This window comes from Triticum urartu, chromosome 2 (genome assembly GCF_003073215.2).
Source record: "Triticum urartu cultivar G1812 chromosome 2, Tu2.1, whole genome shotgun sequence".
Taxonomy (NCBI): Eukaryota; Viridiplantae; Streptophyta; class Magnoliopsida; order Poales; family Poaceae; genus Triticum; species Triticum urartu.
In genome coordinates this window covers 38,371,839-38,390,867 of record NC_053023.1, presented here as the reverse complement: position 1 = coordinate 38,390,867, position 19,029 = coordinate 38,371,839, and the positions used below count along the sequence as shown (strand labels likewise).

The 19,029-nt window shown below is 46.7% G+C and overlaps 1 pseudogene; it reads left to right on the top strand.

The window, feature by feature from the left end:
• The first annotated feature begins 466 nt into the window (after window positions 1-466).
• Window positions 467-1,274, top strand: LOC125534897 (annotated as a pseudogene).
• Window positions 1,275-19,029: the final 17,755 nt, after the last annotated feature.

Sequence of the window (19,029 nt, the reverse complement as noted above, 5' to 3'; positions counted from 1 at the left end):
TATATTCAGTTGCTTGTAAATAAATAAATATGTACATACGATGAATTTATGAGTCGATGTGATGTAGCTACTAGTTTTTGCCTGCTTAATCTTGCCGTGAGCGGTTGCATGCTTGTTAGTCTATAGGCGAGCGGCGACTGTCTCGCCTAGATCCAATGACGTGGCATCAGCGATGGCATCTACTATGAATGAATTTTCTCCACATCAAGTCTCTCTCGCGCCGCTCCCGCGGGCGGCTCGGGAGAGCAAAATCCAGCCCGCCGCCGGGAGGCCACCCACCGAAGCCGCTCCCCTCGCCGCCGCCCGTGTACGGAGCAGGGCAAAGCCCGTGCAGTGTAGGCGGCGGCGGGGCCGTCAGTCACTTCCACGCTGGATCGAGGGGCGCGCGGGCGTCCCGATCTGGCGGCGACTGGAGCTCGGCGAGGCGAGGTGCGCGAGTGGGGCGCACTCGCGAGGTGCCTGCGCCATGGCGCGCTACAGGAGCGGGGTTGCGCGGATCTGGCTTGGGCGTGTGGGGATTACTCGGGGCTGCGCGGATCTGGCGCAGTCGCCGGTGCGCGAGGCGGGGCGGAGGTGTGGCTGCGCGCGCGGCCTGCTGCTGCAGTGAGCGTCCGTCGCGTCGGTGTGGTGGATCCGGCTAGCTGATAGCCTAGAGTGCAGCGGATGGCTGTAGATCCGGCGAGCATGCTGGGGCGTGCGGTTGCGGACGGGCCGGCCAGATCTGGGCCTGCCCAAGCCGGAGGCTGGTTGCGGCGCGTAGTAGGAGAGGTCCGAGGCTGCGACTGCGGTAGGTGCGGGCGGGCCGACCATGACTTGTACTTGTCGGCCTTGGCCGGCGCTCGGGAGGGGCACTGCCGGCTGGTGGTGGTGCTCGGCTGTCGCTTGATGGAGCAGGGAGGCTCCGTCCGTGATTGGATGCGGGGTGCAGGACCCGATCTGGTCTCTGCAGGCCCGTCGTCGAGGAGGCTAGTTGGTGGCCTTGCACAGCGGTGGCGTGCTCGCTGGGTGGGGGATGTGCGCGGTCCAGTGGAGGTACGGGTCGACCTCGGCCTACTGCGTGGGAGTGGTTGCACCGGGTGAAAGCCTGGCCGGTGCTGGCCGGCCGACGGCGACGGCGCCCGTGGGCGTCGCTATCCTCCTTGGAGGCGTCGTCGGGATTCTTCACAGCCTATACTCCCGGATCAAGTTCTTCGGGTGAAAGCCCAGATCCTGCTGTAGGGTCGGACGGTGACGTCGTCTTCAACGTCGTTCCCCTCTTTAGGGCGCCGTCTTGAAGCTCTTGATCCCTCTGGTGCTTCCTATGACTGGACGTGCACGGTGGCTTCTGTGGCAACGATGATGATGGTGAGCAATATCGGAGGCATGGTATTGGTCGTGGTAGTCGGTTCTTCTTCTCCGACGTGTCTGTGGGGTTGCCTCGACTGTTTATTGCTGTGAAGTCGAAGCCGCGGTGGCGGGGCCAGGTGGTATACGATGACGCGTGGCAAGTTGTTCGTTCGGTGATCCTCCGTGATGCCAACCTTGCCTAGTTTCTTCGTAATTCATCATCGGAGTCGGAGCTACGTTGGCTTGTGTGGATTGTATGGAGTGTTGTGTTGCAGCTACTAGGGCTGTTTTTTTTTCTTTGATCTTCGGATCTTCTGGTCCTAGGACCTTCACCACTTTGTTGTTTTCCGTTGCTCTCTGCTATTATCACAGCGATGCTGGATCTTTCAAAAAAAAGAATTTTCTCCACATCTCCCATCTAAGAGCTGGTTCTCTTGGCTCTCGTTGTTTGATTTGGGAGGAAGTTTCGATGTTGTTTTGGTCCTTTCGATCTAGACGGGTGCATCACATGTTGGCATCGAGGTAATGATCCTCTTCTTTATTCTCTTTTTGTGGTGGTGGGTATTGCGGGCAACCAACGGTGTTGATGATGGAAGGCCGGCCCTTGGGGTTTGGAGTGATGTTCCCTGGGCCTTTTTTGCAGCAACAACGTGATTGTGGTTTCTTTTTGAGAAAAGAATGTTTTTCTTCCCTCAAGTTTTCTAAAAGTATAGACTTGATTCCTCAAGATTTTTTGGCGTATATTTGGTCCTTCAAGTCTCAAAGCCGGATAAGTTTGGTCCAAAACCATATTTTAAGCACGTTGACCAGGGTTTGACCATGTTTGACCGGTTTTGACCATGTTGACCGATGAAAATAGCAAACAAATTCAAGAAAATCCTGAAATTTTGTGACAACCAACTTGCTTGGGTGCGCTTGGTGCGTGTACATTTTTGTGGTCAGATAACATCCGAGGAGCTATAGAAAAAAACAAAATTTGGCTTTTTTGTGAGCCAAAATTAGTTTTTTTTGTCACGAGCTCCTCGGATGTCAAAACACCACACAAATTTTCATGCAACCAAGCATCTGTGTTGCCACAAAATTTCAGAGTTATCTTTTTGATTTTTTGCGCTTTTTTTGAATTTACCATTTTTCAGTCAAACCTGGTCAACATGGTCAAACTTGGTCAGACCCGATCAACGTGCTTAAAATCTGGTTTTAGATCAAACTTATCCAGTTTTGAGATTTGAAGGACCAAATGTATACCAAAAATCTTGTGGGACCCGGTCTATATTTTAGGAGATCCAGTGACGTGGCATCAGCGATGGCATCTATGAATGAATTTTCTCCACATCTCCCATCTAAGAGCTGGTTCTCTCGGCTCTCGTTGTTTGATTTGGGAGGAAGTTTCTATGTTGGTTTGGTCCTTTCGATCTAGACGGGTGCATCATATGTCTTTGTGTTGGCATGGAGGTAATGATCCTCTTCTTCATTCTCTTTTTGCGGTGGTGGTATTGCGGGCAACCAACGGTGTTGATGATGGAAGGCCGACCCTTGGGGTTTGGAGTGATGTTCCTTGGGCCTTTTTTGCAGCAACAACGTGATTGTGGTTTTTTTTTTGAGAAAAGTATGTTTTTCGTCCCCTAAGTTTTCCAAAAGTATAGACTTGGTCCCTCAAGACGTTTTGGCATATATTTGGTCCTTCAAGTCTCAAAACTGGATAAGTTTGGTCCAAAACCAGATTTTAAGCACGTTGACAGGGGTTTGACCATGTTTGACCGGTTTTGACCATGTTGACCAGGTTTTGACCGATGAAAATAGCAAACAAATTCTGAAATTTTGTGACAACCAACATGCTTGGGTGCGCTTGGTGTGTGTACACTTTTGTGGTCAAATAACATCCGAGGAGCTTTAGAAAAAAAAAACAAAATTTGGCTTTTTTTGAGCCAAAATTAGTTCTTTTTTGCCGCGAGCTCCTCGGATGTCAAAACACCACACAAGTTTTCATGCAACCAAGCGTCTTGGTTCAGAGTTATCTTTTTGATTTTTGCTCTTTTTTTTGAATTTACCATTCGTCAGTCGAACTTGGTCAACATGGTCAGACCCGATCAACGTGCTTAAAATCTGGTTTTAGAACAAACTTATCCAATTTTGAGATTTGAAGGACCAAATGTATATCAAAAATCTTGTGGGACCCAGTCTATATTTTTGGAGAACCCGAGGGACCAAAAACATAGTTTTTTGTTTCTTTTTCTCCCATTCGGTGTCTCCATGACACTACAAAATTGTTGCTTCTTCTCTCAGGCCTTTGTCCACATGGACCTTAGCATAGTTTTAGTAAAGAAAATAGAAAACATATATGGGACAATCTAGAGAAGCTTCTCTCATGTGATTTTACTTAAGAATAAACTATTGTTTTAAATCCATTGCAATTTTTCCGCGTCAATATGCCGGCTGCTGATTACCATGCCAGGACGGCTTGGGTGATAAAGCAACAACGATGACGCGTCTTCGGCTCAAGCTAGAGATTGTGTCTCTTTCGCTTTTTGATAACCGGGGTGTAATTTTCTTGTTTTCTAGAATTTCCTACGCCTACGAAAGTTTTTATTAAATACTCCCTTCGTCCTATAATATAATATTTTATTATATCAAATATACTCGCATATTATTGAGCAAGTATAAATCTTGATTTTTTTTCTTTGCATGGTATCTATTGTAGAATCTTGTTCGGAAGATGAAAACTTGGAACCCAGCACGACTACCGTAGACGTACGCAACCTTTTGATTGTCGATGTCTTGCGGTAGACGCGAGAGGTCCCAACTCAAGCCACCCCACGTCCCTGATTTATAGGTCGCACGTGTGTTGCTGTCGTCGCCAACTTGCAACTCAAGTCACCGTCGCCCCACCACTACCAGAAAAACTTGTGTTGCCGACGGCCAAATCTATGCCGACGGCCCCCGTCGACATAGATGGGCATACCCCGACGGCCCAGCTAAAGCCTGTTGAAAATATGCCCTAGAGGCAATAATAAATTGGTTGTTATTATATTATATTTCATTGTTCATGATAATCGTTTATTATCCATGCTAGAATTGTATTAATAGGAAACTCAGATACATGTGTGGATACATAGACAACACCATGTCCCTAGTAAGCCTCTAGTTGACTAGCTCGTTGATCAATAGATGCTTACGGTTTCCTGACCATGGACATTGGATGTTGTTGATAACGGGATCACATCATTAGAAGAATGATGTGATGAACAAGACCCAATCCTAAGCATAGAACAAGATCGTGTAGTTCGTATGCTAAACCTTTTCTAATGTCAAGTATCATTTCCTTAGACCATGAGATTGTGCAACTCCCGGATACCGTAGGAGTGCTTTGGGTGTACCAAACGTCACAACGTAACTGAGTGGCTATAAAGGTGCACTACAGGTATCTCCAAAAGTGTCTGTTGGGTTGGCACGAATCGAGACTGTGATTTGTCACTCCGTATGACGGAGATGTATCTCTGGGCCCACTCGGTAATGCATCATCATAATGAGCACAATGTGACTAAGCAGTTAGTCACGGGATCATGCGTTATGGAACGAGTAAAGTGACTTGCCGGTAACGAGATTGAACAAGGTATTGGGATACCGACGATCGAATCTCGGGCAAGTAACATACCGATTGACAAAGAGAATTGAATACGGAATTGATCGAATCCCCGACATCGTGGTTCATCCGATGAGATCATCGTGGAACATGTGGGAGCCAATATGGGTATCCAGATCCCGCTATTGGTTATTGGCCGGAGAGGTGTCTCGGTCATGTCTGCATGGTTCCCGAACCCGTAGGGTCTACACACTTAAGGTTCGGTGACGCTAGGGTTGTAGAGATATTAGCACACGGTAACCCGAAAGTTGTTCGGAGTCCCGGATGAGATCTCGGACGTCACGAGGAGTTCCGGAATGGTCTGGTGTAAAGATTCATATATAGGAAGTCCAGTTTCGGCCATCGGGAAGGTTTCGGGGGTCACCGGTATTGTACCGGGACCACCGGAAGGGTCCCGGGGGTCCACCAGGTGGGGCCACCTATCCCGGAGGGCCCCATGGGCTGAAGCGGGAGGGGAACCAGCCCCTAGTGGGATGGTGTGTCCCCCTTGGGCCTCCCCTGCGCCCGGAGTTGGAAACCCTAGGGGTGGGGGGTGCCACCCTTGCCTTGGGGGGCAAGGCACCCCCTTTGGCCGCCGCCCCCATAGGCACCCTATATATAGTGGGGGGGGGGGGAGGGGAGGGCTGCGCACCCAAGCCCCTGGCCTCTCCCTCTCCCTCCCGTGACACTCCTCCGTCTCCCAGTGCTTGGCGAAGCCCTGCCGAGATCACCGTTGCTTCCACCACCACGCCGTCGTGCTGCTGGATCTTCATCAACCTCTCCTTCCTCCTTGATGGATCAAGTTGGAGGAGACGTCTTCCCAACCGTATGTGTGTTGAACGCGGAGGTGCTGTCTGTTCGGCACTTGGTCATCGGTGATTTGAATCATGTCGAGTACGACTCCATCAACCCCGTTCTCTTGAACGCTTCCGCTCGTGATCTACAAGGGTATGTAGATGCACTCCTCTTCCCTCGTTGCTAGATGACTCCATAGATTGATCTTGGTGATGCATAGAAAATTTTAAAATTCTGCTACGTTCCCCAACAGTGGCATCATGAGCTAGGTCTATGCGTAGTTTCTATGCACGAGTAGAACACAAAACAGTTGTGGGCGTCGATATTGTCAATTTACTTGCCGTTACTAGTCTTATCTTGATTCGGCGGCAGTGTGGGATGAAGCGGCCCGGACCGACCTTACACGTATGCTTACGTGAGACTGGTTCCACCGACTGACATGCACTAGTTGCATAAGGTGGCTAGTGGGTGTCTGTCTCTCCCACTTTAGTCGGATCGGATTCGATGAAAAGGGTCCTTATGAAGGGTAAATAGAAATTGGCATATCACGTTGTTGGGGAACGTAGCATAAATTCAAAATTTTCCTACGTGTCACCAAGATCTATCTATGGAGTCATCTAGCAACGAGGGAGAAGTGGATCTACATACCCTTGTAGATCGCGCGCGGAAGCGTTCAAGAGAACGGGGTTGATGGAGTCGTACTCGTCGTGATTCAAATCACCGATGATCCTAGCGCCGAACGGACGGCACCTCCGCGTTCAACACACGTACGGAACGGAGACGTCTCCCACGCCTTGATCCAGCAAGGAGGAGGGAGAGGTTGATGGAGACCAGCAGCACGACGGCGTGGTGGAAGTAGCGGGATTCCAACAGGGCTTCGCTAAGCGCTGCGGGAGGAGGGAGATGTGTCACGGGAGGGAGAGGGAGGCGCCAGGCCTTAGGTCTAGTTGCTCCTCCTTTTCCCCACTATATATAGGGCCAAGGGAGAGGGGGAAGGCGCAGCCCTTGCCCCTTCCTCCAAGGAAGGGTGTGGCCAAGGGGGGGGAGGAGTCCATCCTCCCCAAGGCACCTCGGAGGTGCCTTCCCCCTTTAAGACTCTCCCCCTTTTTCTCTTCTCTTGGCGCATGGGCCTCTTGGGGCTGGTGCCCTTGGCCCATATAGGCCAAGGCGCACCCCCTACAGCCCATGTGGCCCCCGGGGCAGGTGGCCCCACCCGGTGGACCCCCGGGACCCTTTCAGTGGTCCCGGTACAATACCGGTGACCGCGAAACTTGTCCCGATGGCCGAAATAGCACTTCCTATATATAATTCTTTACCTCCGGACCATTCCGGAACTCCTCGTGACGTCCGGGATCTCATCCGGGACTCAGAACAACTTTCGGGTTACCGCATACTAACTTCCTTTACAACCCTAGCGTCATCGAACCTTAAGTGTGTAGACCGTACGGGTTCGGGAGACATGCAGACATGACCAAGACGTTCTCCGGTCAATAACCAACAGCGGGATCTGGATACCCATGTTGGCTCCCACATGTTCCACGATGATCTCATCGGATGAACCACGATGTCAAGGACTTAATCAATCCCGTATTCAATTCTCTTTGTCTATCGGTACGATACTTGCCCGAGATTCGATCGTCGGTATCCCAATACCTTGTTCAATCTCGTTGCCGGCAAGTCTCTTTTACTCGTTCCGTAACACATCATCCCGTGATCAACTCCTTGATCACATTGTGCACATTATGATGATGTCCTACCGAGTGGGCCCAGAGATACCTCTCCGTTTACACGGAGTGACAAATCCCAGTCTCGATTCGTGCCAACCCAACAGACACTTTCGGAGATACCTGTAGTGCACCTTTATAGTCACCCAGTTACGTTGTGACGTTTGATACACCCAAAGCACTCCTACGGTATCCGGGAGTTGCACAATCTCATGGTCTAAGGAAATGATACTTGACATTAGAAAAGCTTTAGCATACGAACTACACGATCTAGTGCTATGCTTAGGATTGGGTCTTGTCCATCACATCATTCTCCTAATGATGTGATCCCGTTATCAACGACATCCAATGTCCATGGTTAGGAAACCATAACCATCTATTGATCAACGAGCTAGTCAACTAGAGGCTCACTAGGGACATGGTGTTGTCTATGTATCCACACATGTATCTGAGTTTCCTATCAATACAATTATAGCATGGATAATAAACGATTATCATGAACAAGGAAATATAATAATAACTAATTTATTATTTCCTCTAGGGCATATTTCCAACACACGTTGTGGTTTTGGCGTAGGTAAGAAACGTTCTTGCTAGAAACCTATAGCAGCCACGTAAAAACTTGCAACAACAATTAGAGGACGTCTAACTTGTTTTTGCAGCATATGCCTTGTGATGTGATATGGCCAAAAAGATGTGATGAATGATATATGTGATGTATGAGATTGATCATGTTCTTGTAATAGGAATCACGACTTGCATGTCGATGAGTATGACAACCGGCAGGAGCCATAGGAGTTGTCTTAATTTATTTATGACCTGCGTGTCAACTTAAACGTCATGTAATTACTTTACTTTATTGCTAAAGCATTAGCCATAGTAGTAGAAGTAATAGATGACGAGACAACTTCAAGAAGATACGATGATGGAGATCATGGTGTCATGCCGATGACAACGATGATCATGGAGCCCCGAAGATGGAGATCAAAGGAGCAAATGATATTGGCCATATCATGTCACTATTTGATTGCATGTGATGTTTATCATGTTTTACATCTTATTTTCTTAGAACGACGGTAGCTTAAATAAGATGATCCCTCATAATAATTTCAAGAAAGTGTCCCCCCTAACTATGCACCGTTGCGAAGGTTCGTTGTTTCGAAACACCACGTGATGATCGAGTGTGATAGATTCTAACGTTCGAATACAACGGGTGTAAGCCAGATTTACACACGCAATACACTTAGGTTGACTTGACGAGCCTAGCATGTACAGACATGGCCTCGGAACACGGAAGACCGAAAGGTCGAGCATGAGCCATATAGAAGATACGATCAACATGAAGATGTTCACCGATGTTGACTAGTCCGTCTCACGTGATGATCGGACACGGCCTAGTTGACTCGGATCATGTTTCACTTAGATGACTAGAGGGATGTCTATCTGAGTGGGAGTTCATTAAATAATTTGATTAGATGAACTTAATTATCATGAACATAGTCTAAATTGTCTTTGCAAATATGTTGTAGATAAATACCTCACGTTGTAGCTCCCTATTTCAATACGTTCCTAGAGAAAGACCAAGTTGAAAGATATTATAAGCAATGATGCGGACTGGGTCCATAGTCCGAGGAGTGTCCTCACTGCTACACAGAAGGCTTACGTCTTTGATGCACCGCTCGATGTGCAAACCCCTACAACGTCGTCTGTGGATGTTGTGAACACCTGACAGACACATCCTGATGACTACTTAATAGTTTAGTGCACCATACTTTACGGCTTAGAATCAGGATTCCAATGACGTTTTGAACGCCATAAGACATATGAGATGTTCCAAGAGCTGAAATGGGGATTTCAGGCTCATGCCCGTGTTGAGAGGTATGAGACCTCTGACAAGTTCTTTTGCCAACAAGATGGAGGAGAATAGCTCAGCTAGTGAGCATGTGCTCAGAATGTTTGGGTGCTACAATCACTTAAATCAAGTGGGAGTTAAACTTCCAGATAAGATAGTGATTGATAGAGTTCTCTAGCCACTATCACTAAGCTACTAGATCTTCGTGATGAACTATGACATGCAAGGGATGGAGTTGATCCCGGAGCTGTTCGCGGTGCTTAAGACCGCAAAAGGTAGAAATCAAGAAGGAGCATCAAGTGTTGATGGTTTAACGAGACCACTGGTTTCAAGAAGGGCAAGGGCTAGAAGGGAAACTTCATGGATGGCAAACCAGTTGCCGCTCCAGTGAAGGAACCCAAGGTTGAACCCAAACCCGAGACTAAGTGCTTCTATTGTAAGGGGAACGGTCGCTGGTAGCGGAATTACCTCAAATGCATGGTAGATAAGAAGGCTGGCAACTTCAACAAAGTATATACGTGTTATTAATGTGTACCTCACTAGTACTCCTGGTAGCACCTAGGTATTGGATACCGGTTCAGTTGCTATTATTGGTGACTTGAAGCAAAAGCTACGGACTAAACGGAGACTGGCTAAGGGCGAGGTGACGATGTGTGTTGGAAGTGTTTCCAAAGTTGATGAGATCACCATCGCACGCTCCATCTGCCTTCGGGATTAGTATTGAACCTAGATAAATGTTATCAGGTGTCTACGTTGAGCATGAATATGATTAGATCATGTTCATTGCAATACGGTTATTCATTTAAGTTAGAGAATAATGGTTATTCTGTTTACATGAATAATACCTTTCATGGTCATGCACCCTATGTGAATGGTTCATTGAATCTCGGTCGTGGTAATACACATGTTCACGCCAAAAGATGTAGAGTTATTAATGATAGTACCACTTTCTTGTGGCACTACCGCTTAGGTCATATTGGCGTAAGATGCATGAAGAAACTCCATGTCGATGGATGTTTGGAGTCACTTGATTTTGAATCGCTTGACACATGCGAGCCATGCCTCATGGGCAAGATGACTAAGACCCCGTTTTCAGGTACAATGAAATGGTAAGTGACTTGTTGGAAATCATACATGCTGATGCGTGTGATCCAATGAGAATTGAAGCGTGCGGTGGATATCGCTATTTTCTCATCTTCACTGACGATTTGAGTAGATATAGGTATATTTACTTAATGAAGCACAAGTCTGAAACGTTTGAAAAGTTCAAGCGATTTCAGAGTGAAGTTAAGAATCGTCATAACAAGAAGATCAAATTCCTATGATCTGATCAATGAGAATTTATGAGTTATGAGTTTGGCAAACACTTAAGACATTGTGGAATTGTTTCACAGTTGAAGCCACCTGGAACACCACAGGGTAATGGTGTGTCCGGACGTCATAATCAAACCCTATGAGATATGGTGCGATCTATGATGTCTCTTGCCGATCTACCATTTTCATTTTGAGGTTATGCGTTAGAGACAGCTGCATTCACTTTAGATAGGGCACCATCTAAGTCCGTTGAGACGACGTCGAACATTGGTTTGGCAAGAAACCAAAGTTGTCGTTTCTTAATGTTTGGGGCTGCGATGCTTAAGGCTTCAGCCGGAGAAGCTCGAACCCAAAGCGGACAAACACATCTTCATAGGATACCCAAAGGTGACAGTTGGGTACACCTTCTATCTCAAATCCAAGGGAAAATTGTTTGTCACTAAGAACGGGTCCTTTATCGAGAAGGAGTTTCTCTCGAAAGAATTGAGTGGGAGGAAGATAGAACTTGATGAGGTTGTCGAACCTTTACTTCAACCGGAGAGTGATGCAACACAGAAAGATGTTTTCTGTGGCGCCTACGTCTGTTGAATAGGAAGTTAATGATAGTGATCATGAAGCTTCGGATAAATTTGCTATCGAACCTCGTAGGTCGACAAGGATATGTACACTAGTAGAAAAAGGGTCAAACGTGAAGCACATTAGTGCCGGTTTGTATTTGAGCCGGCACTAATGTATACATTAGTGCCGGTTCCAACGGCTAGCCGGGCCGCTTTCATTAGTACCGGTTCGTGGCGAACCTTTAGCACCGGTTCGTGCCACGAACCGGTACTAATGAGAGTGGTGGCAGGATGTTGTCAGACTGGGGCCCCTCCAGCCCCTTTAGTACCGGTTCGTTCCACGAACCGGTACTAAAGGTCGTCCTATATAAACCCTTCGTCCACCAGCACTCTGTTCTTCCCCCTTTCCCCTCTCCCTCTCCTCTGTTCTTCCCTTCTTCCTCTCGAGTTCATCACAAAATTTGCCCAAAATTTGTCAAGATTTGAAGGCCCTCATCCATTCAAATGATCACAAAGGTTAGCAACTTTGTCCTTTCATCTCTCATTGCTAGATTAGCTCTTGCATTGGTTTATATAGTGATTAATTTGTGAGTTTAGTAATTTGGGAGGATATATATATGTGCTAGTATTTGATTTATATGCAATTTGAGGTAAAAAATAACACTTAGTTTGCATATGTAGGTGTGCTTTACTTAGTGCCTTCTAAATCTCCATCGTAGCCACCGTCGATCGCCCGCACCGTCCCGTCGCCGGCACCACCTTGTGGTGAGCCTCTTGTTCATGAAATTTTATATAAAAATTGATGTTTGTGTGATTTGGATATATAGTTACTTGTATAATTATCTTACCCGTACGTTGTTTGTTATACATATAGTGCCAGGTTTTGATATCCGTCCCCGTCGGCCCTAGTCCTTGTTATGATTCGGATGTGGTATGTATATTCTCTTTTAAAACTAGTTGCATTTCGTGTTTATGACAAATTATGCCCATCAAGTTGACATAGAAATTTTTTCTAGGAGGTATGTGAACCGGAAATTCCAACCGACCCTATTGCCGAGAGGTTAAATTTAGTTGAAAGAGAAAACGAGTACTTGAAAGAAAAATTGAAAAGAATTGAGGGGGAGAAGATGGAATTGGAGTTGCATGTTGCCGATGTCGTCGATGATCACATGATCAATATGGAGAAAATGCGCTTGAAGATTAGAAAGATTAGAAAATATGCCATCGATAGTGAGGCTTGGTATCATTATGCTGTTGGATCCATTGTTACCTTAGTTGCGATCTTGATCGTATTTGTTGTTGCATTTAAATGCTTTAGCTAGAGAGTTATTTGTTTGTTGCATTTAAGTGTTGTATGAACTTTATGTATGAACTTGTATTAATTGTATGAACTTGTATTAATTTGGTCTATTCGGTGTTGTGTAATGAAGATGAGCCGGCAATGGATGTACGATGACCGATGCTCTCCCCAGTTCGTTGAGGGCGTGCATACTTTTCTGCTTGCGGCTGAGGCAAACAAGCGGGCGGATGGTTTTATGCCTTGTCCATGTGCTCGCTGTAAGAATGGTCACAGTTACTCTACGTCAAGAACCATTCATGTCCACCTGTTTAAGTCCGGTTTCATGCCCCATTATAATGTTTGGACCAAGCACGAAGAAAGAGGGTTATGATGGAAGACAATGAAGAAGAAGAGGACGACGACAGCTATCCTGGCCATGGGCTCCCTGAATACGATGATACAACAATGGGGGAAGAAGCTGAGCCGGTAATGCGGGAAGAAGCTGAGCCGGCAATGCGGGAAGAAGCTGAAGAAGAGGCATCAAATGAGCCCGTTGATGATCTAGGTCGGGCCATTGCCGATGCAAAGAGAAACTGCGCAAGTGATTTGGAGAAGAAGAAGTTGCAGCGCATGTTAGAGGATCACAAAAAATTGTTGTACCCGAATTGCGTAGGTGACAAGAAAAAGCTGGGCACCACACTGGAATTGCTGCAATGGAAGGCAGAGAATGGTGTATCTGACAAGGGATTTGGAAAGTTGCTGGTAATGATAAAGGATATGCTTCCAAAGGACAACGAATTGCCCGAGAGTACGTACGAAGCAAAGAAGGCTGTCTGCCCTCTAGGGTTAGAGGTGCAGAAGATACATGCATGCCCTAATGATTGCATCCTCTACCGCGGTAAGTACGAGGATTTGAACGCTTGCCCGGTATGTGGTGCATTGCGCTATAAGATCTGCCACGATGACCCTGGTGATGTCGAGGGCCGGCGCCCCAGGAAGAAGATTCCTGCCAAGGTGATGTGGTATGCTCCTATAATACCACGGTTGAAACGTTTGTTCCAAAACAAAGAGCATGCCAAGGCGATGCGATGGCACAGAGAAGACCGTAAGAAAGACGGAAAGTTGAGAGTACCCGCTGACGGGTCGCAGTGGAGAAAAATTGAAAGAAAGTACGGGAAGGAGTTTGCAGATGACGCAAGGAGCGTATGGTTTGGTCTAAGCGCAGATGACATTAATCCTTTTGGGGAGCAGAGCAGCAACCATAGCACCTGGCCTGTGACTCTATGTTTGTATCACCTTCCTCCTTGGTTGTGCATGAAGCGGAAGTTCATTATGATGCCAGTGCTCATCCAAGGCCCTAAGCAACCCGGCAACGACATTGATGTGTACCTAAGGCCATTAGTTGAAGAACTCTCACAACTGTGGAATGGAATAGGTGTACGTGCGTGGGATGAGCACATGGGGGAAGAATTTGACCTAAAGGCGTTGCTGTTCGTGACCATCAATGATTGGCTTGCTCTCAGTAACCTTTCAGGACAGACAAACAAGGGATACCGCGCATGCACGCACTGTTTGGACGATACCGACAGTATATATTTGGCTAATAAGAATGTGTACCTGGGACATCGTCGATTTCTTCCGAGCAGGCATCCCGTAAGAAAGAAAGGCAAGCATTTCAAAGGTGAGGCGGATCACCGGACGAAGCCTCGCCACCGTACTGGTGCTGATGTACATGATATGGTCAAGGATTTGAAGGTGGTCTTTGGAAAGGGTCCTGGTGGACAACCTGTTCCGAATGACGCTGACGGACGCGCACCCATGTGGAAGAAGAAATCTATATTTTGGGACCTGCCCTATTGGAAAGACCTCGAGGTCCGCTCCGCAGTCGACGTGATGCACGTGACGAAGAATCTTTGTGTGACCCTGCTTGGCTTCTTGGGCGTGTATGGGAAGACAAAAGATACACCTGAGGCACGGGAGGACCAGCAACGTATGCACGGAAAAGACGGCATACATCAGGGTCATGCAAGCTACGCTCTTACCAAAGAAGAGAAGGAAATCTTCTTTGAATGCCTGCTCAATATTAAGGTACCTTCTGGCTTCTCGTCGAATATAAAGGGAATAATAAACATGGCAGAGAAAAAGTTCCAGAACCTAAAGTCTCATGACTGCCACGTGATTATGACGCAACTGCTTCCGGTTGCATTGAGGGGGCTTCTACCGGAAAACGTTCGATTAGCCATTGTGAAGCTATGTGCATTTCTCAATGCAATCTTTCAGAAGGTAATCGATCCAGAAATCATACCAAGGTTATAGAATGATTTGGTGCAATGTCTTGTCAGTTTCGAGTTGGTGTTCCCACCATCCTTCTTCAACATCATGATGCACGTCCTAGTTCACCTATGCGAAGAGATTAACGTTTTGGGTCCTGTATTTCTACACAATATGTTCCCCTTTGAGAGGTTCATGGGAGTCTTAAAGAAATATGTTCATAACCGTGCTAGGCCAAAAGGAAGCATCTCCAAGGGCCGTCAAAATGAGGAGGTCATTGAGTTTTGTATTGACTTTATTCCTGACCTTAAGCCGATTGGTGTTCCTGAATCGCGGCATAAGGGCAGACTGGATGGAAAAGGCACGCTAGGAGGGGAACAAATAATATGTATGGACGGACATTCTCTCACTGAAGCACACTACACAGTTCTACAGAATTCCGCCTTGGTGGCTCCGTATATGGATGAACACAAGAATTTGCTACGCTCCAAACACCCGGAGCGGTCTGATGACTGGATTACACGTGAACAAACAAGAAGTTTCGCCAGCTGGTTGCAAGCACGTACCATGCATGACACCTCTATTGAAGATGACCTGTACTTGCTGTCCCAGTTACCATCTTCGAATATAATGACTTTCAAAGGGTACGAGATAAATGGTAATACATTTTACACGATCGCCCAAGATAAGAAGAGCACCAATCAAAACTGGTGTCCGCTTTGATGCAGAAACCAAGACGGGAAAGGAAACATATTATGGTTATATACAGGACATATGGGAACTTGACTATCGACGTGGTTTGAAGGTCCCTTTGTTTCGGTGCAAATGGGTCAATATGACACGAGGTGGGGTAATGGAAGACCCGCAGTACGGAATGACAACAGTGGATCTCAACAATCTTGCGTATGCAGACGAACCATTCGTCCTAGCCAATGATGTGGCACAGGTTTTCTATGTGAAGGACATGTCTACCAAGCCAAGAAAAAGAAAAGATAAGGAAGCGAATGCATCGTACGATGAGCCAAAGCGGCACATAGTTCTTTCTGGGAAGAGAAACATCGTGGGAGTGGATGACAAGACAGACAAGTCAGAAGATTATGAAAAGTTTGATGAAATTGCTCCATTCACAGTGAATATTGACCCGAGCATCCCGTTAAATGATGAAGATTTTCCATGGCTACGACGCAAAGGGACACACGCGAAGAAAAAGTTTCACACCCAAAGATCTGGGATGTGATCGGCTTAACTATCATAACTTTCTTCTGCGTTTCACACCCAGGAGGGAATCTCTATAATAGTTAGGGTAGCTAGTTATGTGTTTTGGCATTTGAAACGCGAAGAAATTTTATGTGCAAGCAAATTCTTTCATGCATTAACTGATTTTTTCAGCTAAATGACCCTGAAATTGAAAAGCATTTCAAATGAACTCAGAAAAGGATGAAAGTTGGCATGGTATCATAATTTCACCCACATAGCATGTCCAAAAAAGTAGAGAGGGTTACCGCAAAAACTGGATGCACTTCGTGTACAAAATGGACAATCTGTTTCGAAGTATCAGGGTTTCGGACGAAAACTCATCCGTTACAAAGGCATTTCATTTTTTAAATAACTTAAGCATTACCAAATTGAATATAATGATAAAACACACTAATATTAAACATAAGAAAAAAGAATCACTGAAAAATGTATTTTTAAAGTTAAGTTATTCACAAACTAGTGATTCACACAAATTTCAAATAATTCAAAATTTAAACTATTCAAATTTAAAAACTACCGGCACTAACTGAAAGTTTCTAAAAACTATCAAAAATATTCACAAAGAAACTCTAAATACAGGAAAAACAACTAAAAATAAATAAAACAAAATAAATAAAGCAGAAAAGAAAAAACTAAATGAAAAAAGCCCACCTACCGGGCACAGCGGTCTGCATACGACTAGAAACCCAACCTGTTGTTGGGCCAGGATGCAGGCCCGCAAGCCCAATAGGCCCCACAGGGCAGAGTAGCAAAGGTAGGCCCAGACGGCCTTCTTTAGAGAGGAGCTCGAGACAGCAGCGGCGGCGGGGCTTATAAGCAGGTGTGAGAGCCCTTCAGCTAGCGAGGTGGGACTAAGCGCCCCTCGCCTGGCAGCGCACCCCCTTTAGTACCGGGTCGTGGCACCACCCGGTACTAAAGGGGGGGCCTTCAGTACCGGTTGGAGCCACCACCCGGTACTAAAGGGGGTCGCTTCCCGCCGCTTGGGCTCGCCAAAACAGACCTTTAGTACCGGTTGGTGGCTCCAACCGGTACTAAAGGTGCCTTCTATATATACAACACTTCAAAAAATTTCATTCTCCCCCTCTGTTTCTTCCCGATCGATCGACGCCGCCCCCATCCTACGCCGCCCCCGTCGCGCGCCGTTGCCGTCGCCGCCCCCATCCTCGTCGCCGCCCTCATCCCCGTCGCCGCCCCTGTCCCCGTCGCCGTCCCCGTCGCCGTCGCCGCCCTCGTCTCCGTCGCCGCCCCGGGCCCGTCCCCGTACGTCCCCGTCGCGCCGTCCCCGCGTCGCCGCCCCGTCACGCCCCGGGCCGTCCCCTCGCCGTCGCCGTCGCCCCGCTGTGAGCTCTCCCCCTCTAACCCCTCTCCCTCGCCCCCGGTGGCCACCATGGGCGCCGCCCCCCCGAGCCCATATACACACACACAAGCATGCATGATGAACACACACACACGCACATAGAAGTTGTTTTTCTGTTTTTAGTGTTAGATGCTTAGTGTTTAATTAGTATGGAATAGCATATAGAATTTTGACATATGCAATGCTTAGTGTTAGATGCTTAGTGTTAGATGCTTAGTGTTAGATGCTTAGTGTTTTTAGTGAGCCCGGATATAATTAGTGTTTAATTAGTATGGAATTTTTTTATATAATGTTGTTTTTCTGTTTTTAATGGATGTATAGAAGTTGTTTTTTCTGTTTTTAGTGTTAGATGCTTAATTAGTATGAAATAGCATATAGAATTTTGACATATGCAATGATAGCATAATTAGTGTTACATTTGCATATAGTATTTGTTGTCGATGATGCCCGGCCCGCATCCTCGCCGTCGACCCGTTCGCGACGACGTCCTGCTTCAGAGGACCCATGTCCGGGACTGGGCTCCGCCGGGCTGGCACTGGGAGGTGCTACCTTCAGGGGCGCGACGCTTGGTGAGGAACCCGGCCCCGGGTCCCGTCGTCGACCCTCATCTCCTTTGGTGGCATTCGCGTGGGCCACTTTCGGTGCGGAGGGAGCCGGCCCCGCCGGAGGTGGTACGTCGCCGTGTCAGGGAGGAGGACGAGCACGTCCATCGCTACATGGCTGCTATGGACGTCAGGTTCTCCAATACCTGGCAGGTTCTTTGGGGAGATCACCCGAGCTATGATCCAGTGATGGTTCCTTCACTTTGGTTGTCCACCGCCTAGATTACTCTCTAGTATTCGATCTTTATAATCTATTATTCGAGACGATGTATTCGAGATTATATCTATTATTCGAGACGATGTATTCGAGATTATATCTATTATTCGAGACGACGTATTCGAGATTAAATCTATTATTCGAGACGATGTATTCGAGATTATATCTATTATTCGAGACGATGTATTCGAGATTATATCTATTATTCGAGATTATACTAAATTGTTTTATATTTCTTTTGGCATAGTTAAATAAAAGCTATGGCGGACAATACCGACAGAGAGAGAGAACAGACCATGTTCGATATCATACGTGGGCCAGATGATGATCAGAATGAAGAAGATTTTGACGGCTCCGAATTTCTAAACAACACCGGAGAGGGTGATATGATATTTGATCGCGACGACCGAGAAGATGAAGTCATGAACTACGACAAAGAACATGTTGATCCTGAAACAACAAACACCGGCGAGGTATATATATTTATATAAGCAGGAATCTGGTGATCATCGCATGTTTTAAATGAGTTGAAGATATATTAACGAATCGATCTTTCTTCTTTCAGCCATCCGGATCGAGCAAATCTTCAGGCACAAGGACGAAACGAGGCCCGAACAAAAAGTTGAAGGAGGGCGTAAAGTACAATATCGAGGCATTCAAACCTAATGGCGAACCATTAGCGCCTAAGAAGATTGCGGACAAGTTCGTTCGTCAGAGCGGAGTTCTTGTGAAGGACCAACTCCCGATCTCCCTTCAAGAATGGAGAAAGCCAGCAAAGCCACGTCCAGATGTTACTTTTGTCGACGAGAATAAAAAAACTGCTTTGGGATACTCTCATGGAACATTTCACCCTACCAGA